The 26548-nt window shown below is 36.5% G+C and overlaps 1 long non-coding RNA gene across 1 annotated transcript; it reads left to right on the top strand.

The window, feature by feature from the left end:
• Positions 1 to 14045: 14045 nt before the first annotated feature.
• On the top strand, positions 14046 to 24672 carry LOC137850159 (uncharacterized). Its single transcript, XR_011092309.1, has 3 exons — positions 14046 to 14116; positions 22902 to 22995; positions 23778 to 24672. It is a non-coding gene; the product is annotated as an uncharacterized lncRNA (long non-coding RNA).
• Positions 24673 to 26548: the final 1876 nt, after the last annotated feature.

Here is a 26548-nt window from a genome sequence, read left to right as displayed (position 1 = left end):
CCAGTCTGTACGTATAGCCAGGGTTGCCCCGTCCCAGGTGCAGGACCAAGCACTTGCCTTTGTTAAACTTCATGTGTCTGGTGATCGCCCAGCTCTCCAATCTGTATAGATATCTCTGCAAGGCCTTTCCACCCTCGAGTCCACAAATCCTCCAAGTTTGGTGTCATGGGAAAATTTGCTCAAAACACCTTCTAGTCCTACATCCAAATCATTTATAAAGACATTGAAGAGGACCTGCCCTAAAATGGAGCCTTGAGGGACCCCACTAGTGACCATCCACCAGCCAGATGTGGCCCCATTAACCACAACCCTTTGAGCCCTGCCCGTCAGTCAACTGCTCACCCATCATATGATGTTTTTATTAAGTTGTGTGCTGGACATTTTGTCCAGTAGAATCCTATGGGAAACCATGTCAAAAGCCTTGCTGAAGTCCAAAAAGATCACATCAGCTGGTTTCCCTTGGTCAGCTAGATGGGTGATCTTAAAATATGAAAATAAGAAATTTGAAAAATATGAAAGCATTAAAGAAATATTAGTTACAATATATTTGAAACTGTTGCAGTGTTTGAAAAACAGATTCAAAGCAGAGAACATATTGCTTGTTTGCTTAGGATTACAGTTGCATTTAACTCTAATTACTAAAAAAGAAGTCACCTTTTCTCATGCAACTTGCAGTCCAAAGCTAACCCTAAATGTAGTGTTGCCCATGGGTTTATGGAAATCACTGTAGTTTAAAACTAAGGGTGCAGTTTAAAAGCCAGGGTTCCAAAGCTTGTGCTGAAAATATTTAATCCACTTTAAATAAGAAGTTTAATACTTCCTATTCATAAACACTAATTTTAAAACTTTTTTATCTTTAGGTCCCAGTCCTGAATGCATATCCATGTGGGATGCATTAGTGTCTTGTTTGCAGGATTGGATGAGACTTTGATATAATGAATGGACTACACAGACAAGCCAGTCTTTTATCCTTCACCTTGGTTCTTACTGATTTACAAAAACTTTTCTGCATCACTGGAATGAAGTCAGGAAGGGGGGCAGACACAACATTTCTTTCTGTCTACATTATCACTTGCAGTGATAATTTGGGATCTCAGTCAGTACATTTTCTCGGTATTAGTAAGGATAAGACTAGGCATCCGATATACACTTCAGGAATAATTTTTTTGTTATTGTTGTTGTTTGTTTGTTTTTGTATGCCTGAGCTGTCCTTAGAAGTAGAAGACCCAAGCAAATATGCACTTTGAGCTAAAAAAGAATGAAATTCACATGAAATTCACAGTTCATTCTTACTGGTTGTCAGATTATACTTCAGAGCACAAACTATTATTTCTTTCATTTTTTAACCCTATTTACAGACCAGAGTCTAAGACACTGAGAAAAATTCCAGAGCTTTTCAAGGAAATGGACAGTTACATTTTTACTTGAAGAGACAGCAGCTCACGTTATTCACCTGACTTTTAGAACACAGAGCCAAATCTCAAGACTCTGCTCTGTATTTAGTAGCACCCTTTTTCAAAGATTCACTGATCTTACTGTGTTTGTCCTCAAAGTATGATAGATTTCAAAAGCTGCCTCCTTTTTAAGAACCAGAAACATTTCTCTAGTCCCATGTTTGACACATCCTCATATTATTTCAGAGTAAAATTTGAATGCATGACAGCCTTTCCTGTCACCTGGTTTCTGTGAACAGAGAAACCACTTCTATAGGCTAAAGTGAGCCCAGGGATACTCAAATGTGTTTTTCACCCATTATTACTGGGGGACTGGATTCTTAGCTTTCCTTGTGAGGCACTGTGCTGTAATTTAGTCTCAACACAGCCAACGTGTTTCATCAGACTACCTCAAAGGAAATCAATATTGTTTAAAAATGTCCCTATCTGTTAGGAACAAAAATGTTTACATTTCTGTGCAATGTGTGATATTTATTATGTCTTAAAACAAAACAAAACAAAACAAAACAAACAAACAAACAAAAAAAAAAAAACAAACAAAAAAAACAATAATACTGTCTTTGTTGAGATAGTTCCTATGATAAGAAAACAACAAAAAATGCAACTCTTGTCAATAGGGAAAAAAAAATGCAGACAGAAAGACATTAATCTTCCTCCAGTTTTGGTAGGCAGGAGACTGCAGAAAAACTACAAGTCAGTCATACTGTAATTCACATTTTCTAGTTCAGGGTGAATGGGAGGGGAGTGGGAAGGGGAATAGTAACAGTTATGTAGTATGATGATCATGTATAAATATTTCACTACTTTAAGTTTTCTTTTCAAAGAAGTCTCCTGCTATTACTTTTGCATGTTAATATAGTATACTAGTAGGATACTAGTCATGTCAGTGCAGGCATACAGCATTGGAACGTTAACTGTCTCTGTAACTCAGTCCTCATTCTTCCCTGTTGAGAGAATAAAGTTGGGTCCAAAAAAGAGCTCCTTTCATACTTTTTGTCTGCCTCTGCCACAAATAAACTTTGCAGATTTCTATCAGTCATCTCCAGAACACATTCAGAGACATCTAATTTCATTCAGTCTTCCTCTTTTCCCATTTAGCTACAGAAAACATCAAATCTTCCTAAATTGGTTCCTACTTAGAATATATAACAGAAATTACCTGGACCAACTTTACTTATCAATCAATGGTCTTCTGAGAATTACTAATATTAGTTAGAAAAATAACAATATAGTTAGAAAAAGAAACAAACCAAGAACAATTTCTGAGTTCTGTACAACAGAAAAAAATACAATAAATTAAAATACATTTTTTAGGAAAATAGTAACTAGAAATTAATAATGTAATTGGAAAAAAATATGAGAATAGTTAATCTGGAAAAATGTACTTTTTACATAAATAATGAAGTTGTGAAGAAATGAAGAAATGAAGAAAGGAAGAGGAAATAAACGTAAATTACACAAGCTAAACTGGAAAGTAACATGAAGCTCAGCAAGAAAAAGAGATAGAAAGAGGAAAATATCAAATGGAAATGAAATAGAAAATGAAATAGGAAATGAAAAGAGGACAGAAAATGATAAAACCTTAAGCCTTCAAAAAACTCATAAACCATAAGGAAAAAGCAGGGAAAAATCTTCCAGGAATATTTATATGTGGTTAATGAAGAAAATAAAGACATAAAAAGAAAGAAAACAAAAATGAAGTATAGGAATAATTAATTGTATTATATTAGTTACATGTGGAATGAGCTTACTTTTGGAGTCATGGAAAGATCTGTGCACTGATCTGTGATATTCATTGTCATAAAAGAGTGAGTAATGGCCAAGTTACACAGATGATAAACATTTTTCCAAGAAAGTAAAAAAAAAAAAAAAGTGACAGTAAAATATTGCAGAAGCTGATAACAAATAACAGAAACAACACAACGTTCATAAATTCAAAGCATACATACATAAAATTATTAGCTTAACTATGGAGATGGAATGATAGTCTTCAGACTATTAACTAAAATAATCTCAATATAATATTACATGCATTGTAGCATAATAGTCAAAGGGATTGTGCTAGTTAAAATATGCATGTACATATACATGCAAAGTGCTTGATCTTCACATTATGGTTTATAAAATGGTAAGCTGAATGTGAACTTGTCATTTAAAAGCTTCTAAATAAAATATAACCAACAAAAAAAAATAGTCCTCCATTATATTTTTCACTGTCTTCATTTAAGTGAACACCTTATTTAATCTGCTTAATTTAATAGCAATATGTCAAATGGATTTCAGCAACTGAAGGTCATGCAAATAGGCAACATCAATCTCAACAGTAAACATATCTTGGAAAATAAGTTTCCATCAGTACAGTGAATAAACAAGCTGCCATTAATAAAAAACAAAATACTCTCTGATCAGAGAGACACATGTGTTCATGATTCTGTTTCCAAAGACTGAGGGTCATGCTCCTCTGGATGAGTCATTAAAAATACCAGATGGTTAGGGGTGGTTGGTATAAAGAGTGGGCTTATTACTTCTGCTCATAATAACAAAATTTGATCATTATGCTTAGCAGAATAGATGTGTGAGTTTTTAAAATTTACTTAATAGCATACAAAGGGAGGCATGGAACATGGATTGGGAAATACTACTCTAAGGATCTGCAATTACAGTAGGGGTAATTTTTGTTTTTGCTGTTGTTTGTTTTTTAAACAAATCCAAAACAACAACAACAACAAACTAGAATATAATATGTTTAACCCCTCTCACATCCAAAGTTAAATATTTGGAAGTTATTTTTTTTAATATAACTAATACGCTAGGTTTTGTTTGTTTGTTTTTGTTTGTTTGTTTGTTTTCATTTTCTCTTCCTTTCTGGGTACTTTAAGTCTGTCCAGAAATAGAGTATTCACACCCTGGAGATTACACAACTAACACTTTTCTTGAGGTTTTCATGTTCTTGTAGTAATGACAATAATTTTAAAATTCTATGCTACAAGAAAAGATAAAGCAAAATAAGGCAACAAATGAAAGCAACAGTGAAATACAGGAAAAAAACAAACAAACAAACAAAAAACTGTGTTTTCTGTGATCACTACTGACACTGTGAACAATTTTTTAGACATTCTTGTGGAAGCAATCATAGAATGGCTTGGACTGGAAGGAACCTTAAAGATCATATAACTCCAACCCCTTTGCCAGTAGGTGGGGATACCACCCATTAGATCAGGTTGGCCAAAGCCCCATCCAGCCTGGCCTTGAACAACTCTGGGGATAGGGCATCCACAGCTTCTCTTGGCAACCTGTTCCAGTGCCTCACTACCCTTACAGTGAAGAATTTATTCCTAATGTCTAGTCTAAATCTATCCTCTTTTTGTTTAAGATCATTCTCCCTTGTCCTATCATTATTTACATAAATGAAGAGTCCTTCTCTACCTTTTCATAAGACCCCTTTAAGTATTGAAAGACTGCAATGAGGTCTTCCCAGAGCCTTCTCTTCTGTAGGCTGAACAGCTCTCTCAGCTTTTCTTCATAGGAAAGGTGCTCCAGACCTCTGATCATCTTTTTAGCCCTCGTCCTTGCTCTATCAGGTCCACATCTGGGGGGCCCAAGCCTGGAAGCAGTACTCCAGGTATGGCCTTACAAGTGTAGAGTACAGGGGGACAAACACCTCCCTCAACCCTCTTTTGATGTAGTCAAGTGTGCAGTTGGCCTTCTGGACTGCAAACACACACTACTAGCTCATGTTGAGCGTTTCATCCACCAAAAACCCCAAGTCCTTCTCTTCAGGGCTGCTCTCAAGGAGTTCTTCTCCCAGTCTATATTCCTGTCAGCCCAAGTGCAGCACCTTGCACTTGAACTTGTAGAACCTCATGTGGTTCACAGGGTCCCAATTCTCCAGCCTATGCAGGTCCATTTAAATGGCACCTCTTCCTTCTTTGGTATCAGCCGTACCACTCAGCTTGGTGTCATCTGCAAATTTGTGGAGAGTGCACTAAAAGTTGTTAAGCAGCTCTGCCTTCTATACATACAAATTTTAAATGAAATGTTTGAATGAATCCCATCTCTATAATTGTGATGAATACAATCACAAATGTATGATCAGTATACAGCAGAAGCACATTTTGTGTATTTCCTGCATTCCAAGAAACCACTTCTGCTGTGTTGGACAACTGCTACTTTAATCAGCTCTGACTAGCACAAAAATTAGATCATTCTTCCTTTGCTCATGCTATGGAACATCCAAGACAGTGACAGCAGTGGATATTTGGATCACAAACAAATATTTAAAAAAAAAGCCATTTTTAGACCTTATGTGGTGCATTGAAGTTACTATTTGTCTACATCTGTTACATTTTTTTTATATATATATAATTTGAATTATTTTTATGTACATACTTTCTTAACTTCTATTTTTTCCAAGTTTGATGTTATGCTATCTTCGTAATCCACATTTTTCATAGTTTACCTGGGAAATAATTTTATTAGCTCTATGAATTTCAGTGTTTCTTAAGAACTGAATGCCAGAGAGTATCTCAGCAAACTCCCCAGTACTGAGGAACTTATGCATTAAAAAGAGTGGAAAGGAATAGAAACACTTTTAATGTTAACAATGTAGGTTTCTGTTACCAGAAGTAATTGCTACATTACATCTGAGTAGTAATTGCACTGCTCTGTGGCAAAAATATGACTTTTACATAGCATTATAAAAAACACATCTTAAATTAACCTCATCAAAATAGGGGCTATAATAAAGATATACACATTATAAACAAACATAAGTTACTTTGTTTGTTTGTTTGTTCTTAATGGCAACTCACTTCACACTTTTTGTTACCCAGGGAATGAACATCAAAGCAGTTTGTATAAACAGTTTGAATAAACTTGGGGCTGAGGCACTTGATTGTGTGAATGTCTTGTTTTTGTTTGTTTTATAATTTGAATTGTCTATGTCTGTAGTAAATTGTTTTCAGCTAATTTCTTGCAGCTGTTACTAAATTACAGGCTCTGCTTTCCAAGGCCACTTAGGGAAAAGAAAACTAGTGCTATTTAACCACTAATCTGACTATGTAATGATCTGAATGAAAAGAGGAAAATCATTTAGTATTTCTAGTTGTACAACAGAGTCTGTGTCAGCTAATCATGTGACTGAATGGCTACAATTTACTTACTGTGAAAAGTAAAGAATAATATATTTATTTTTAAATAATAAGATATTAAGAAAGATAAATTTGGTTCTTCGTTCTTTAACAGAAGAGGGGTTAGCCAAACCATTTTAATAGTAGCCAGAAGTAGCAAAAACATAATATCTTCAGTAGTAGCTGAAGATATAAATGTCATGATGTTATAAATGGTGGAGCATTTATATATATTTATATATATATATATATATAAATATATATATAAAGTATTATATATATATATATATTTATTTATGTATATATAAATGGTGGAGCAGAGACTCCCGGCGCACCCAGCGCTGTTTGCTTACCTCTATTCCTTTAATAAATTGTCCTATTTTGAAGACTGAGCCTTTTATAACAATGATCATAAACTGACTTTAGTTACTAGATTCAGTGCAAGCACTCATGTACTCAGATGTATAGAATTCACCTGAGGTCTCTTCCAACATAGAATTTCTGTGATTCTGTGATTCTGTGATCTTCAGATTATTTCAGACTCATTAGCCATGTCTTCTGCAATATTTAAATGTAAGAATTAATAGATTATTTTTAGAAGAGTTTCCAGAATAACAAGGACTATCAAAAAAATCTTAAAAATAATAGATATTTAGTTTTATGACCTGATAATCTAGACTACAGAAATGTGACTGTTTTTTCTTATTCTACCCAGACCAACTGATTTCAAAATCACAAACCATCAGTCCTGTTATCTCTTCCAAAGCCACTAATACTTTTGAAAACCATGTGTACTCATTTGATACATATTTTATCTATGAAGAGAAAGAAGGAATTATATTTATATACATAATTTATATACATGTAAATGTAATGTGTTTTATATATATATATATGCGTGTGTATATATATATATATATATATATTGTTATATAATTACCTATGCCTATTATTTTTAAAAATGTCTTTTGGGGCTCAGCTCTTTTGAAGTTGATAGCCAACAATGTTCTTTTCTTTTCCTTTTACATAGTAATGTTGCTGTATGTACCACTGAATTAACAAAGTTACTTTTCTATCAAATGGTTCCAGTAATCTGAAGCATTTAAATAAGATTTGAATATTTTATTCTATATGATTTTATCACAAGGAAGTATGTGTATATTCTTAAAAAAAAAATAGAGTTAAAGTTAAATCCTTGATTTTTTGTTTTCTCAGAAGTACTCATTTGTCCAGTTTGGTTTTAAATAAACTGATTTCAAAGACACTTCAACAGTAAAATCTCTGTTAAAAACTCAGTGCTGAGTCTAATGCAAATGGCAATAATAATCAATGGGTACAGAAAATTTCAAAAAATTATGCTACTAATGTTGAATGCATTTCTATACAAGAAGTTTTTCATTCCCTGGCTTTGGTACACGGCAAAATATGTGCAAAGATTAAAACCAATGTAGATATTTGAAAGATTTTTCTAACTAGAAACATAAAAATTTTGCCTATTTTACCATCTGTTCAAGCCAGAGGAAATTATTTCTACCTTTACAGATTTATAGAGTATGTACAGTCAGTTCAAATCTTCTGAATTTTACCAAAAAATTACTGTAGTGTTTGTTTATGCATTTCAGGAACTTGTTCAGAAGAATACATAAATATATTTCATATATGTTTTTACTAAAATATTCTCAACTTTCTAGTTAAGAAGTGAAAGTAAACTGTTCAGTGAGAGCTACTGTATCATGTATTCCAATATCACTTCTTTCCAAAACATAATAAAAAATACTTAGAAAGGAAGACATTTTTATACACATGTATTTTTGTATCATGAGAAAAGCATTTTTTTTCCAATTATCCAGTAAATCAAGACCACACAATGACTTTTCTAAGTGCAATACAAATAAATCTCATTGACTGGATGTTGGAAAAAGAGAAGAAATTAATGAAAGTATTTCAGAAAGGTATCTACAAATAAAAATAAAATAATATAACCAGCCATTGTATAACCAGAATTCCTGTGCAATAAAAATGTGTTCAACAGTCATAGAATGAATATGACTGAAAGATCAAGAACATCAGAGAACTGTGGCTTGAGCTTAGGAGAAAAAAGAGGGTTTATAATCTTTGGAAAAGTGGGCAGGCCACTAGGGAGGACTATAAGGATGTAGCGAGGCTGTGCAGGGACAAGATTAGGAAGGCCAAAGCTCATCTGGAGCTCAATCTGGCTACTGCCATTAAAAATAACAAAAAACGCTTTTATAAATACATCAACACAAAAAGGAGGACTAAGAAGAATCACCATCCTTTACTGGATGCAGGGGGAAACTTAGTTACAAGAGATGAGGAAAAGGCGGAGGTGCTCAATGCCTTCTTTGCCTCAGTCTTTAGCGGCAATACCGGTTGTTCTCTGGATACCCAGTACCCTGAGGTGGTGGAAGGGGATGGGGAGCAGGATGTGGCCCTCACTATCCACGAAGAACTGGTTGGTGACCTGCTACGGCACTTGGATGTGCACAAGTCGATGGGGCCGGATGGGATCCACCCAAGGGTACTGAGAGAACTGGAAGAGGAGCTGGCCAAGCCCCTATCCATCATTTATCAACAGTCCTGGCTATCGGGGGAGGTCCCAGCTGACTGGCGGCAAGCAAATGTGACGCCCATCTACAAGAAGGGCCGGAGGACTGACCTGGGGAACTACAGGCCTGTCAGTATGACCTCAGTACCAGGGAAGCTCATGGAGCAGATCCTCTTGGGAGTCATCATGCGGCACTTGAAGGGCAAGCAGGCGATCAGGCCCAGTCAGCATGGGTTTATGGAAGGCAGATCCTGCTTGACGAATATGATCTCCTTCTATGACAAAGTGATGCGCTGGGTGGACGAGGGAAAGGCTGTGGATGTGGTCTACCTTGACTTCAGCAAGGCATTTGACACCGTCTCCCACAGCATTCTCCTCAAGAAACTGGCTGCTCTTGACTTGGACAGGCGCACGCTTCGTTGGGTTAGAAACTGGCTGGATAGCCGGGCCCAAAGAGTCGTGGTAAATGGAGTCAAGTCCAGTTGGAGGCCAGTCACTAGTGGCGTCCCACAGGGCTCGGTACTGGGGCCGGTCCTCTTTAATATCTTCATCGATGATCTGGATGAGGGCATTGAGTGCACCCTCAGTAAGTTCGCAGATGACACCAAGTTAGGTGCATGTGTCGATCTGTTCGAGGGTAGGAAGGCTCTGCAGGAGGATCTGGATAGGCTGCACCAATGGGCTGAGGTCAACTGCATGAAGTTCAACAAGGCCAAGTGCCGGGTCCTGCACCTGGGGCGCAATAACCCCAAGCAGAGCTACAGGCTGGGAGATGAGTGGTTGGAGAGCTGCCAGGCAGAGAAGGACCTGGGAGTGGTGGTGGATAGTCGGCTGAATATGAGCCAGCAGTGTGCTCAGGTGGCCAAGAAGGCCAACGGCATCCTGGCTTGTATCAGAAACAGTGTGACCAGCAGGGCTAGGGAGGTGATCGTCCCCCTGTACTCGGCTCTGGTGAGGCCGCACCTCGAGTACTGTGTTCAGTTTTGGGCCCCTCGCTACAAGAAGGACATCGAGGTGCTTGAGTGGGTCCAGAGAAGGGCGACGAAGCTGGTTAGGGGCCTGGAGAACAAGTCCTACGAGGAGCGGCTGAAGGAGCTGGGCTTGTTCAGCCTGGAGAAGAGGAGGCTCAGGGGCAACCTTATTGCTCTCTACAGGTACCTCAAAGGAGGCTGTAGTGAGGGGGGGGTTGGCCTGTTCTCCCACGTGACTGGTGACAGGATGAGGGGGAATGGGCTTCAGTTGCGCCAGGGGAGTTTTAGGTTAGATGTTAGGAAGAACTTCTTTTCTGAAAGGGTTGTTAGGCACTGGAACAGGCTGCCCAGGGAGGTGGTGGAGTCACCATCTCTGGAAGTCTTCAAATGACATTTAGATGTAGAGCTTAGTGATATGGTTTAGTGGGGACTGTTAGTGTTAGGTTAGAGGTTGGACTCGATGATCTTGAGGTCTCTTCCAACCTAGAAATTCTGTGATTCTGTGATTCTATCCCTATAGTTATCATACACAAGGACATGGACTTTTGTTAATTCTGGAAGCCATGTGACATGTGACCTGAATATCTCTAGGTAAGACTAAAGACAGATATTCCACAACTTAATAAAATAATCTATTTGAATGCAGGGCTTTTGTTTGTTTTATTTTGTTTTGTTTTGTTTAGAAAATGCTCTCCAATATTTAACTTGAAAACTCTTGGCTGCAAGGTAATCCTATGGACACCACAATTATTTTTGCAACAGCCTTCTCTACTTGTCCCACGACTGTCTCCTTCAGATTTCTCTGCTCTGAGCAAAAGCAACAAAAACCACATTTCCTTACACTTTCTTGCAAGGCATCATTACTAAATTCCGGATAACTATTTCTCTCTGAGGACAATCTTCAATTTGTTCATTTCTTAACTGAAGGGCAATACCCAAAACTGGACATAACTCCAGATGAGCCTTAGCACTGCTTAGAAAATAGAAATGTCTGCTTCTCACATCATACATTCTTTACATTTGCTGTTATGTCACAGTGTTATATCTTCCGTGAGAAACTACATATATTATTCATATCCAACATAAAATCCACAATACTCTGTGTGCTTTTCTGATAGACCCAATGCCAAGCCAATGGTTTCTAAAGATGTATTTCATCAAGTAATTATTTTTCCATTAAAAAACATCTTTTATTTGCTGATGAATTTCATTCAGCTTCCTCTTTGTGTGTATGTGTGTGAAAATGATTTATTTTCTTTTAATTTTGATCCATTTATTGAGAAGATTTTCAGTTTCTTCCTGCTTTATGCCATAACTAAGCATATTTTCAGTCAAAACATTAATGAAATAATATGAATAGAATCAAGATAAAATCCTGAATGACCTTGTTTACTCACAGAATCAGAGAATCAGAGAATGGCTCAGATTGGAAGGGACATTAAAGAAATTATAGTTCTAAGCACCTTGCCATGGGCAGGGTTGCCACATACTAGATCAAGTTGCCCAGGGCCATATACAGCCTGGTCTAGAACACCTCAATATATGAGGCATCCACAACCTCTCTGGGGTTCCAGTGCCTCACCACCCTCTGAGTGAAGAATTTTCTCCTAATCTCTATTCTAATTCTCCTCTCTTTTAGGTTAAAACCATTCCCTCTTGTCATATCATTATCTGATTGAACATAAAGTTGCTCTCCATCAAGAACAGGGAAGGGAAGGGAAGGGAAGGGAAGGGAAGGGAAGGGAAGGGAAGGGAAGGGAAGGGAAGGGAAGGGAAGGGAAGGGAAGGGAAGGGAAGGGAAGGGAAGGGAAGGGAAGGGAAGGGAAGGGAAGGGAAGGGAAGGGAAGGGAAGGGAAGGGAAGGGAAGGGAAGGGAAGGGAAGGGAAGGGAAGGGAAGGGAAGGGAAGGGAAGAGAGAAATACTTTAACAAGTTTATACTGAATATTATTTAATGTAAAAAAAAAAAAAAACTATGTTAATATTAGTCAATTAAAATTCTATGGGATTTACTAATAATTTTCTAATATTTATTTTTTATTATTTTTATTATTTAATTCCTTATTATTTTCTGATAGTCTTCATAGTTGTTGATCTTCTCCGGTTAAAAAAGAAAACACAAACAAAAAAAAGGAACGTATATCAGTAAAATTAATACTGATATTCTTACTCAGAATCCTAAACTTAACTTCTGTAGTAGAGGTAGGTAGAGCCAGAGTTCAATAAAGCTGTCTGTCATAGAAAGGAGAATACAGCACAATGACAAATCTTGTTGCAGTTCTGTGTTTACCTTGGCATGTCTTTTTCAGCCTAAGTGCACCTTGGACTCCAAGCTTTGTCACTCTCTGAACCCTAAGCCTAACTGTAATGGTAGAGGTGGGCTGAGCTGGAGGTTATGGGAACCATAACTGGCCTAAAAGAGAAAGCTGTCATGGGACAAAGCTTACATATGCCTTCAGCAGCCTCAGTGTCCATGAAGCTCTAGTATATGTCAGTCTCTGAACCCTAAACCTAAACTTAATGATGGAGGTAAGCTTAGCCAGAAATCTCAAGCCATCATGGGTCTGCTGGAGAAAGCTGTGAGGAGACAAATCTTTTTGAAGTCCTGGGGTTACCTTGGCATGCCTTTTCCAGGGAAATAAATAAAAATAAAAAATAAAAAAATCCCTGCAGATTTTTTTTCTAGGCTATGCCTCTCTCTAGCCCTAATCTTAACTCTAATGGTAGAAGTGGACTCAGCTGGAAATCACAGGCATCATCATTAGTTTGGATAGGAAAGCTGCGAGGGGATATATATTGTTGCAGTACTTCCCTTGGCATGTATTTTTCAGCTCTAGTGTTGGAGCTTTAAGCATTGTTACTTTCTGAATGCTAACCTTAATGGTAGAGGTGGGCTCAGCCAGAACTCACAACAGAGCTCACGTCATTGGCTCAGAGGTCAAAGCTGTTACGGGACAAAGCTTGCTGTAGTATGGTGCTTACTTTGTCATACCTTTAGCAGCCCCAGTGTCATTGGAACTCTAGGTTATGTCACCCTCTGAATCCTAAGTTTAACCCTAATGGTTTAGGTGGTCTCAGCCAGACCTCTCAAGCATAATCACTTGCCAAGAGCAGAAATATGTGAGGGGACAAGTCTTGTTGTAGTTTTTTGCTTCCCTTGCTGTGCCTTTTTCAACCCCAGTGTCTCTGGGGCTATAAGCTTTGTTACAGTCACTTGGATTGTTCAGCCTAGAGAAGTGAAGACTGAGGAGAGACCTCATGGCAGCCTACATCTTTCTCACGTGGGAAGCAGAGGGGTAGGTACTGATCTCTTTTCTGTGGTGGCAGCGAGATGACTCAAGCGAATGCAAGGAGCCACAACAGTGGAGCTTCAGGCTGGATTTTTTGGTTGTCCTGTGCAGAGCCAGGCATTGGACTCAATGATTCTTGTAGGTCTCTTTCAATTCAGGATATTCTACGATCCTATGATTCTGTGAACTCTACTCTGAACCCTAACCCTAATCATAGAGGTGGGTTAGGCCAAAGTATTAAGGTGCTATCACTAGGAATAGTCTGGGGGGTACAAATCTTGTTGCAGTCCATTATTTCTTTTTGCATGTCTTTAGCAACCCCAGTTCCTCTTGGGTTTTATGCATTTTTTCAGCCACATTGTTTTAGGAGTTCTTGTCTATGTCAATTTGTGAGCCGTAACCCTAATGGTAGAGGTGTGGCAATCTAAATATCTCAGGCACAATTCCTGGTCTAAAGGAGAAATTTACAAGGAGACAAATCTTGTTGCAGTCACTTGTTTCATTTGGCATGTCTTTATCATCCCCAGTGTTCCTGAAGCTCTAGGTTTTGTCGCTTTCTGAACTCTAATTGTAGAGGTTAGCTGAGCTGTGTTAATTGAAGCAGAGAGCACAATAACCTCCTTCAGCTGTTCTGGCCCAGGACCACTCCTGCGTATCCACTGGAGCCTATGCGAGTGCCTGTGGATCTGTGGTCTCTGCCCAGCTTGGGGTATGTGTCTGCCCCTTTCCTTTTTACAGAGATAGAATTAAGAAATGATTTAATGAGAAAAGGTATAAGAAGATAAGACATACTATGGCAATTAAGTTGTAACTAAATCTTCTTTGAGGTCCCTTCCAACCCAAGCAATTCTATAATTCTAGGTGTAGATACTGTCTTTCTATATAGCATTACAATATGGAGCTCTTGGGCACCACAGCTGGTCCAGTGGAAAAAGCTGTGACCAGACAAATCTTGTTGTAGTCCCATGCTTTTCTAGGCATGTCTTTTTCAGCTCCAGTCTCCTTGGAGCTCTAGGCTTTGTCACACCCTGAACCATAAATCTAATTTTAATAGAAGAGGTAGGTTGAAATGCAGCTCTCAGGCACCATCAGATGTGAAAGCTGTAAGAAATAAGAAATGACAAGTTTGGGCAATGTTACCGCTTCAGGCCATATGAAGGTAGAACAAGTAGGTAGGTTGTTTACAGACAGATATTTTCATGAGGTGCTTCAGCCACTGATGTCTTTTGAAGGGAAAACACAATAGGTCATAAATGGTGGAAAGGTTTAGCTACTGAGTCCTTTCTTTGCTTCAGTTTTTACGAATAAGACAAGCCCTCTGGAATCCCAGGTACAAGAAACCATAAGATAAAACTGGAGCAAGAAAGATGTGCCCTTGATGGAAGAGGATCAGGTCAGGGAATGCTTAGTAAATTAGACATGCATAAGTCCATTGGCCCTGATGGGAGTGGACTGATTTGAGTTCTGATGGGCCCTGATTTCCCTCACAAGTGTTAAGGGAAATGTCATGTGTCACTAGAAGACTACTTTTGATAATCCTTGATTGACTGTGGAAACTGGAAGAAATACCTGAGAGATTCTCTGAGGAACCTTCTTTGGCAGGGGGACTGGACCGGATGATCTTTCAAGGTCCCTTCCAACCCCTACAGTTCTGTGATTCTGTGATCTGAAGACTGGAGGAAAGCAAATATCAATCCTATCTTTAAAGAGAACAAGAAGAAGGACCTGGGGAACTGCAGGCCAGTCAGACTCACCTTGATCCCTAGGAAGGAGATAGAGCAGCTAATTCCAGAAAACATTTCCACACACATGGAAGACAAGAAAAACAGCAGGAATAGTCAGCATGGATTCAATAAGGGAAAGTCATGCTTGAAAAACTTGATAAGCTTCTATAATGAAACGGCCTGATGTAAAAGCAGTGGATGTTTTCAGCCTGGACTTAAAGGCCTTTGAAGTCTTTGACAGTGGCTTCCATAAAATTCTCATAGACAAGCTGTTGATGAATGGGTTGGATAGCAGACACTGAGGTGAAACAAAAACTGGTTAAATTAATTGGCCCAGAGGGTATTCATTAGTAATTCAAAGTCTAATAGGAGACCAGCAACCAGCAGTGTACTCCAGGGATTGGTACTGGGTCCAGTCCTTTTTAATGCTACTACATTAATTATTTGGTTGATGGGGCAGAGGGTAGCCTCAGCAAGTTTGCAGATGATGCAAAACTATGTGGAACCATTGATTCACCAGTTAATTGTTCTGCCATCCAAAAGGACATGGACAGACTGGAGAAATGGACTGAAAGGGTCCTCATCAAGTTCAGCAAGGAAGAACACAAATTCCTGCACCTGGGAAGGAACAAGCCTATGCACTAATATATGCTAGGGCCTATCCAGCAGGAAAGCATCTTGTCAGAAAAGGACCTGGGGGTCCTGGTAGACACTAAGTTGAACATGAGTCAGTAGTGTGCCCTGCTGCTAATAAAGCCAGTAACATCCTGAGCTGCATTAGGCAAAGTACTGTCAGCAACTTGAGGAAGGTGATCTTTCTCCTTTATTCAGCATCAGTGAGGTCACATCTAGAGTTCTATGTCCAGTTCTGGGTTCCCCAGTGCAAGAGAGACATGGACATACTGGAAAGAATCCTATGTACGGTCATTAATATGATGAAGGGACTAGAGCATCTCTCCTATGAGGGAAAGCTGAGGGAGCTGGAACTCTTCAGCCTAGAGAAGAGAAGGCACAGGGGGGAATTGTAAGAATATCTATAAACACCTGAAGGGAGGGTGCAAAGAGAACAGAGACAGGCTCTTTTTAGTGGTGCCCAGTGACAGGACAACAGGCAAACTGAAACTCATTCTGACATTCTGACATCAGAAAACACTTTACTATGAGGGTGACTGAGCACTGGAAGAGATTGCCCAGAGAGGTTATGGAGTGTCCCTCCCTGGAGATGTCTAAAAGCTACTTAGACATGGTCCTGGGCAACCAGCCATAGGTGACCCTGCTTGAGCAGAGAGGTTGAACAAGATGAGCTGCAGAAGAGCTTCCACTTTGATCATTCTGTGATTCAGAGAAGATGGTTGTGAAGTGGGTTAGCAGAAGATATATATGTTGTAATAATAACAATAATAAAGTTATTAAATTATATTGTAAGTAAATTTTACCTTCAGCAGACTTTTTTTTTTTTTTTACTGACTGCTTTTGTGGGAATTGATTTTGTACAGAAATAATTGAGTAAACATTAGAAAGTGGATTTTTAAAGGAATTTAGAAGGGAATTTAGGATTTCTAAAATTCTGCTTAAGGAATAAATGTATCATATTATAGCAAATTTTTTTTCAATTTTATTTAATTATGAGTGGTTGCATGATTTTTTTCATATTTGTAATAAAAGAATAGGCAATATCCCAATATTCTTACTCAAGCAAAGATTCAGTTTGTGTTCTCCTTGCATAAAGACTAGCTAATCACAGAATTAAGTTATGAAGGTTTCCAACAGAACTTATACTTGACATTGTAGTTCTATGTCTTACATGATTTTATTTTTAGTAAGCATTTCATACATATTGTTGTATGTATGTATAATGTGTATGTATAATGTATATATATATATAAATCAGTTACTTATCAATGCTTGTATTGTTAGCATTATCCTGCATTTAACTTTATGCATTCTGTATAGTGACTTAACCATAATTTCTCTCTCTATTTTTTTTTTCTTTAAAATTGAAATGGTATTATAGTTTTAAATGGCATTTTAATCTTGCATCATGACTTCTCAAGACTGTAAGAACACCTCTAATTACTAATTTCTACATCACAGTTTCTAAGATTGTTTCCATCTCATATAAAGAGGTTTCTTATTTGTTTAACAGTAATAAGTATTATCATTATACAGTTGTTAGCTAACGTATTAGTTAAATTTCTGTTTAAAGTAAGTTTTCATTAAATTTTTGATGTTGTGTATGTGCTCACTGAAAAATATTAATAAAGAATGAATGTCCATAATGGGTGTAGAGATGAGAGTATTAAAAAAATGGTTAGATCTTTTTTAGCATTCCATCCACAAGTTCATATTTGTATTCGTATTTGTACTCATTTTGTATGTACAAAATATGTATGAAGTATGAAATGTTTAATAGAAACTGTTATATTTTTATCTTCAGATAAAGTTGTTAAAGTTGCTAATGAGAAACCTGTGCACACCTGGATCAGTAGAAGAAGGGTGATAGTATCTTGTACTTTAGAAAAATCACCTAAGTCTTCCTAAGTGTACAGATGATGAATTGTGGTGACTTCACCCTGATGAGAAGCTGAACTTCACCATAATCACTCTCTTACTCTGCCTCCTCAAGGAAGAGAGGGAGAAAAAGGACTCAAGGATGAATAAAGACAGGGAGATCACTAACCAATTACTGCCATGGGGAAAGCAGAAATTGTAGGGATATTAATATAACTTGTTTCCTATTGTTAACAGACTAGAGCAGTAAGAAACTAAAAGCAAACTAAAAATACCTTTCCCTCCATCCACCCTCTTTTATTGGTCTTTGAGCACCTCCTTCCCCTCCTTCTTTACTAATCTCAGGGCCTGCAGGAGTCTCTCTATTTTTAATCTTTCCCAGTTGCTGTTTCTCAGCAGTTAGCAGTTTTCCCCTTAAATATGCTCTCATAGAAATTCAAACATTGTCAAACATTGGCTTAGCTTTGGCCAGTTACATGTCCCTTTTGGAACTGGCTAGATGTGGCTCTTATCTGACATGGGGAAGCTTCTGGACTCTTCTCACAGAGGCATCCACTGTAGCCTCCCTCACTAAAAAATCTTGACATGTATACCTAATACAGATATACTTCAGGCATATAAGTTTATCAAATGAACAGTTGAAAGTGCAGGAAATTTTTAGCAGTTATATCTGCCTGCCCTGTGCCTTACCCTTCCAAATGTTTTCCAAGCTGTGTTTCCTGCTTGACAGGGCACAGCTTCCAAAAGAGATGAATAAAGGTCATAATTACACCTTCTAAATTTATATACTTTAAACAATGACATAGAATTGTAAACACTCAGCAAGTTTGCAGATGATACCAACTTGAGTAGTGGTGCAGCCAGTACACCAGAGAGAAGGTGTGCCATAGAGTGGGACCCTGACAGGCTTGAGAAGTGGATCTTTGTGAACCTCATGAAGTTCAACAAGGTCAAGTGCATCATCCCGCACCTGGGTTGGGGCAATCCCTAGTATGAGTAGAGACTGGGTGATGAATGGGTTGAGAACAGGCCCACAGAGAAGGCCTTGGAGATACTGATGAATGAAAAATTAGATATGAGCCAGCAATGGGTACTTGCAGCCCAAAAAGCTAAGTTTATCCTGGACTACATAAAAAGAGGTTGAGGAAGGTTATTTACCCCTTCTACTCCATTTTTGTGAGACTCCACCTGAAGTACTTCTAGTTCTTGTGTCTCCAGTAGGAAAAAGCCATGGAGCAGTTAGAGTGGGTCCAGAGGAGGGCCACAAATTGACCAGAGGATTGAAACAACTCTCCTATGCGTAAAGGCTCATAGTTGGGGCTGCTCAGCCTGGAGAAAAGAAGGCTTTGGGGAGACCTTACTGCAGCCTTTCAATATGTAAAGGGGACTTATAAGAAAGATCAATAAATACTTTTTTACCAGGGCATGTAGTCTTTTACTTTTTAAAGTAAAAGAGGGTAGGTTTAGATTGGATAAAAGGAAGAAATTTCTTATGGTGAGAGGTGTGAAACACTGAAGCAGGTTTCCCAGAAAATTTGCTGATGCTCAGAAATTTGTTGATGATTGGATGTGATGAAATTCAAGTTGGCTGGGGCTTTGAGCTACCTCATCTAGTGGAAGATGTTCTTGCCCATGGCAGTGGTTGAACTAGATGATCTTCAAAGGTCCCTTCCAATCCAAACTGATTAATTCTGTTTTCCAAACATTGAAAGTTAATCTATTCTTTCTAAAAGAAGATATTTAGTTGCTCTTAAAATGGCTCTTAAAAATGTACTTATTTGTTGTTCTTCATGGAAGGAAGGAAAAGTGAAAAACAACCACTAAAGGTTAATTATTTTTATTATTATTTTTTTTTCCCCCTTTCTGAATCACTGATGACATAAAAGCAATAAAGGGCAAAATTCACATGAATTTTGACTTGATTTGATATTTCTAGTGACCACACTGGAAATGAAATTTATTTGCAATTATTAATACTAGTCATTTACGTACCTCAGTAATGTGACATACAGTAATGGATAAAGGTTTCATTTTAGGCCAGATATTTCATAAGTAGAAAATAAGAAAAAGTATTAAAGAGAGAAGTAGTAAATATGTAATAATTTGTACAATATATTCATAGTACTCATCTGTGATTCATGAGATCCATTTAAAGTTACACTGTGGGGAAATACATATATATATATGCATGTATATATATATATATCCTCTTTTACTATATTTCCCCTTATTGTTATCATTGTGAAATATATATTTTTAAAAATTATTTTTTAAAAGATCCTGCTCACAACTAGAATTTCTCTTGGACCATATAAGCTGGTAGAAGACTTGGTAATGTCAATCAACACTAGCAAAATCTGATAGCGATTAGAAATCTTGGTATATTTTTAATTAGAAACTGCAGGAAGTATGAGAAGTGCATGTTTATAAAAGAACAGTGTATCCTGAGGGCAAAATAATTCTGTATAAAATATTGATATTTTCACTGAATATTTTGTTGAGAAAAGTGATTTAAGGAAAAAGTAAACTATAAGTGCTCTAAAAACCTGGAATGCTGAATTGAGTAAAATGTACTGAAGAGCTTATGTCCACTAATGTATTGCAATGAAGTTGTTAAACTCACTTATATCACATAAATTCTTTTTGCTGTTGGTGGTGGTGGTCACAATCATAGAACCACAGAATCATCTAGGTTGGAAGATACCTCCAAGATCACGTAGTCCAACCTCTGACCTAACCAGTCCTCCACTAAACAATATCACTAAGCTCTACATCTAAACATCTTTTAAAGACCTCCAGGGATGGTGACTCCACCACTTCCCTGTGCAGCCCATTCCAATGCCTAACAACCCTTTCGATGAAGTTCTCCCTAATATCCAACCTAAACTTCCCCTGGAGCTATTTTAGCCCATTCCTGTCACTAGGCATGTAGGAGACTAGACAAATCCTCACCTTGCTACAGCCTCCTTTAAGGTACCTAAATAGTGAAAGGTACCACAATGGTGAAATTTCATACCACTCCACATGATAAACAAACTCAAATTTTTTAGAAAAGATTAAGGTGCACTAAAAAAAAAAAAAAAGAAAAAAAAAAGCAAGAAGAACACATAGCAATAATTAGTGCTGGTCCTGTTGTTTCCCTTATAGTTGCAACTCCACAGATTTGTTCTAAAATTAAACCTGGAGCCTCAGATACACTTTGTATAGGATGCTAGATTCTTATTTATTTATTTTGTTTTTAATTCAGTTTATCAGAGTCCTATGTTATATATGCTTTGCATACAAAACTACTTTTGCATCATTTATATTCCACCTACCCCCTACTGCACGTTTCATCTGCAAAACACTGAATGAAAATTAGACAATGTTTACCATTTTTTCATGTTAATTTCCTGAGAATCTTCACCTATTAGGTCTTGTACAAGTTGTAACTTATTTTATTGACCCCATAGATCTTTTCAAGGATTCTTCTTTTTCCAGAGTGGAGCTGTATGTTTCTTTGTTTTCTCTTGAAAGGCTGGCACTGCTAATCCTTCAATAAGTAATAATAATTATTTTAAATAATAAATAAATAGGAAATCAGTTTAAATAAATTATTTGATCCTGGCTATTGCATTGGATTAAAAAGTGTTTTATAGTCATTGTATAGTCAGTTAATACATTAGGTTTTTACATACCTTAGGTATGTCTATTTTTATTTATTTCTATTATAATATTCTAATTAATCTTTCCTCATTTGAGGTTCTATCTTCCATAAAGTTTATTATTTGCTTTCCTGAATATATTAGGATTCATTTCCAGCTTCTCTAACAGTTTGAAGATGTTAAATAATAATAATAATAATAATAAAGTAGAAACATAAATATATATATATATATATAACTTTTTTCATTAACAAAGATTTCCACTAAACATCCTCAATACAAATACACTACCAATGTAATTCATCTTTTTCTTCAAATTTATGTAAGATTTTCTCAGCAATATCATCTTGGCTTGGTCAACAGTTATTCAGAAAGGATTTGATTTTCATGCTCTTAATAGTTAATTTGCTGTTTATTTCAGATATTTTAGATTGCAGCCTCTCAGCACTCATGTATGACCTTTCTGCAAAGCTGCTGTTTTAACCAGAGTTGATTTAATTGCAGCATTGAACTCTAACTTCTGTAGAGTCATAATCCAGTCATTTTATGCATATGCAGTTATCTTTCTTGTACTCTGCAACAAAAGTATCTTATTAATATTCAAAACTGGCTGGTCAGGTTTCTGATCCAAAAGAATATAAAATCTTTTTACAGTGCTGTCTTGCTTTTTATTCTTAAGACATTCTGTGACATTATTACAGAAATTTTCTAGATCTCTCCTACACATACACACACATAACAGAAGATGTTAAAATTAAATAGAGATACCTCACTAAGTCAAAAGGTCACATTTACATTATCTTTCACTTTAGTAACTCAACACACACACACAAAAATAAAAAATAAAAACAACAACAACAAAAAAACAACAATAAACATGATGTTCTTCACCAGGATCGGAGGACAGTCAGATCTTTCTATATCTCAGTAAAAAATTCTTGACAAGCTGCATAACAAAATAGTTGTACAAATAAGATAGAATGAAAAGAAGAATATAGACAGGAAGTGAATTTAACATCTGTTGAGGCACTGGCATTTCCACTATCAAGCAGCATCAGATGGTCCTGGATAGATTTTCCCCCAGCACTCTGAACAGATTCTGTTCATGGAGAGGTTCCCCCACTGCAGAACACAAGACTGTCTCTTTTAAGCATATATGTACTTTAAAACACTAATCAGTTAAAATATGTGGCACATCAATAAGAGGAATAGGAACCAAAGTTTCCGTAGGATATACATGTATGTCAATGTGTATTGAATGTCAGATCTGGACAGTAAGCATAGTCAGTGTCTGCAAAGGACGTTTAATCATATGTGGTGGGAGCATTCTAATTGAACTGACTGACAAGTTCAGCAACACAAGTTGCTGAATATTAGAAGTTTGATGCAATACATTGACCCAGTGCTAAGAGTTTGCTCAGAAAAAAAAAAAAAAAAAAAAAAAAAAAAAAAAATTTGAATTGAAAAAAAAATATTGAATTTGAAATAAAGCAAAATGTAAACTACTTTGGGGAATGGAAATGGAACACTCTCCTCTCTGTATGGTGCCACGGAAGTCAAGCGTTCAAGAGAGAAATATCTTTTACCTAAACAATGGTATCTTGTGCTTTTCAAGGTATGGAGGCATGGAGGCCTCAACATGGAGCTGAAAGCATCAAACCTACGGGTGTCCTCTGCCATTCTGGAGGGGCAGTTGCTGGTCTGCCCAGGTAATGCACTAAATCAAAAGTGGCATATGTTTATGTTTAGAATGAATCTTCTCTTTGCAATTTGATTTAAATCCATTTAAGTTAAAGGGAATCTTTCTTTTAACCTCAATAAAATGTTAAGGAATGTTCAGTGAAGGAAGCAACTACTAGAACAGACCAGAAGCATTCCCTGAGACCCTGTCTGCTTCACAACCAATCTTTAAAGATTCTCTGACAACATACTGTGAGCTTTAATTATGTATTTTAATTGACAAATTTTATTTATCTTCCACATGTATGTACTTAATGAAAACTGACTCAATAAAGATTGAATCTTTGGTTGAAAGCATTAAAACAGGCATATCTATTCCTAAAATACAATTGTTTTTGCTTCTATGAAAATTTCTGATTAATATAACAGGAGAAAGTCATTGTTTATTGCTTATTCATTTGCAGAAAGAACATTACTATCATTCCCATCAAAATTATCCTGGTTATTTATTGAATTTGTGCATTAAGTAACTTTGCAGCAGGGTAAATGCAAATTGTCATTATATACTACTGGAATTCTAATTGCATTGTGTATAAAATATTGATATCAACAAAAAGAATAATCTTGTATGCAAGGCCAAATATCTGACTTTCAGAATCATGTAAATCTTAGAAATCTAAACAAAGATTAGTGTACAGTTCTGTAAGAGAAAAAGGGAAAATAAACAATACTATTACAGGAAAAATACAGTAGCAGTAATTGTAGTAACAAGAACAGTAACGTTAAAATTATATTTTATTTTTCTTTCCAGCCTTCTATGATTCTAAACCAAATGACAGCAAAGCTCAAGAAGAGTTCAGAGAAAATGATCCTGACAACCTGCTTTCCAAGGGCCTTGAAAATTTTGCTTCTGGCTTGTTACTAACAATGGTAATATAGTATCACTTTGATACAACACCACTTCTAGTCTCCCTCAAACATGGGTTTGCTAATCATTGTAATCTTCTCCACATGAGAAATTTTTGGCATTTTATGGGAGTCAGCTGAGAATTTTCCTGGACTTGAACCTTAAAGATTTTGCTGAATATTTTAATCTGTGGACTGTGAATTACTTTATAATACAGTTTTCCTTTCATTTTGTTTTGTTTTGTTTCTATTTAAAATGTTGTTAGTTTCTAGTGTGTTCTAATGTGTTTCACATGTGTGCACATCTATATTTATTTATAAATGTATGAAAAAAAAAGTCTATCAAATCTATCAATATCTCAAAATCTATCAAAGATTTCACTTCATACTATGTTCTGTACTGAGAGTCACTTCACAGAATCTATGGCTGTATTTTCTGCCACAGAAAAATAAGAATATGCAAAATAAAGTAGAAATACAACCTGACCTTTTACTTCATAGGCTTAAGTCTGAAATTCTAACATTCCTTCTAAACATAATCTTTTCAAGCTTCCAGTACATTTTGTCAGGCATCTGGCATTTTACATTACTTTACATCATTAAACACTCTTTGTAAACAAAGTAACCATCAAATATCTCTGTGAGAGGACATTTGGCTTAAACATTGGAGTTCTCTGACAAGCTAAAAGGAGTAAAAGGAATTGTGAAAATGAACTGTGATGGAAGGATTTAAGGTGTCAAATTTCATGTGTGTGAAACATAGCTTAAGCTGATGGGTTTGGATAGCTACTTTTTGCAAAAATGAGGTAGGTTAATTTATTTACATATTTACTGCTTAACTGAATTAAATTTTAGGCAAAGGAATGAGAATGACTGGGCTTTACAGAAAACTGATAAGTTATGTCTTCAAAAATTATTATCAATAGCTTTTTAATACATTTGAACAAATACATACATGCAGATATAAAAACTGAGAAGCTTGCCCTAAACTGATCTTTTCCATATACTCAACATTAATGAAATTTTAACCTTTAAGCTGATGATTAATTTTACAATGAACAGATTCATATTTTTGATTAAATGCAACTTTCTGAATGTTAATTCTGAAGTACCTCAATAAAAAATAAAAAGTAAGAGTGGTTTAGAGTGTGTGAAAGAAAGATGAAGCAGTAAGATAAAGCTATTATCGCTGCCAATTAATCTTTTTTTTTTTTTTTTTTTTTCTCCAAATCAGGATAATTATAAAGAAATGTTCTTACATTTTTAATGGAAACAGATTACTGTTTAAGCTTTTAGAAACATGGCACTTGTACAAAAAAATAATAAAAATAAAAATCCCAGGACTGAGTTGGCTTGCATTGCATATTTCCCTTTCTATATCTGAAGTATATTAGAAATGGCTCATTGGAATATAGCCAGGGCATGAACTAACATCTAGGGGTGGTGGCAATCAGTGGTTCTTAATTTTTCTTCTTGGTATTTTGCTTTTTAGCAGAATATGCACTCAGCTGGCTGTGGTCCTGGGTTTAATTCACTCCAGAGTCCTGATGAAAGAATAGATGAAAACAGACAACATATTGTTTTCTATACACTATACAGTTATCCAACTATTATCGTATTTTCAATTTCCAGTGTCCTCTTACCTATTTGTACTCTGTGAAATATGTACCCTTAGTACCTCTGCTTTGACAAGCTGCATAAAGAGTTCTATTGTTTCAGAAACTTTGAAATGAAAGAAAAAACACAAAACCTGATAATATATTGTGGGGTCACAGGAGTATCCCACAGGATAACCTAAGCCAATTTGTATGTAGCTTGCACATGCTAACCTGTTCCTGAGGAGTCTAGCCTTTAACTAGCCCTAAAAGAGAATGTGGGACACTTTGTAACTTTTGGAACACACAGAACCAGGTTTATCTCCTTATGATGGAGATAAAACATGACAGTTAACCATGGAAACATAGACACAGTTTATTCTGCAGAAGTGAGTACCTCTCCTCCACCCTCCAGCTCCCCCACATCCCCATACTACATGACCATAGTAGAATTTTAAAGGATTCTTTCTTCAAGGAAAGTTCTTAAAAATATTGTTCTTCTTTAGAATTACATTAATGTAATGTTGGAAGTAATCAAACAATGTAATTTCATTTTATTTCTTCATCTTTTGCAATAGGAGAACTTGAATTAATTCAAATGATGCCTGAGACTATCCAAAAACAAGGCAGCAGTTCTGCACATTGTGGGGTGTAAAATCAGAATCCTTTGGTAGTGAAACCACAAACCTGCAAACACATAAGGAGTGATAGATATCATGTATCATGATGGGCAATTTGAATCTTTCATTCCTTACTAACAGCTAAGCAATTTATTCTACCAAAAGAAGAAAAAGAGCAGAGTTAAAATTATAAGACTGTGGAAAATACCATGAAGAAAAACAAGATCCCGATTTCTTTAGGCTTAAACTAAAACCAGAGGAAAGATTAAAATAAAATAAAATAAAATAAAATAAAATAAAATAAAATAAAATAAAATAAAATAAAATAAAATAAAATAAATCTTCGTTGGGTTAGAAACTGGCTGGATAGCTGGGCCCAAAGAAGTCATGGCAAATGGAGTCAAGTCCAGCTGGAGGCCGGTCACTAGTGGCGTCCCCCAGGGCTCGGTGCTGGGGCCGGA

The sequence above is a fragment of the Anas acuta genome, chromosome 1, assembly GCF_963932015.1.
Source record: "Anas acuta chromosome 1, bAnaAcu1.1, whole genome shotgun sequence".
Classification (NCBI taxonomy): Eukaryota; Metazoa; Chordata; class Aves; order Anseriformes; family Anatidae; genus Anas; species Anas acuta.
This window is presented reverse-complemented; position numbering and strand designations above follow the sequence as displayed.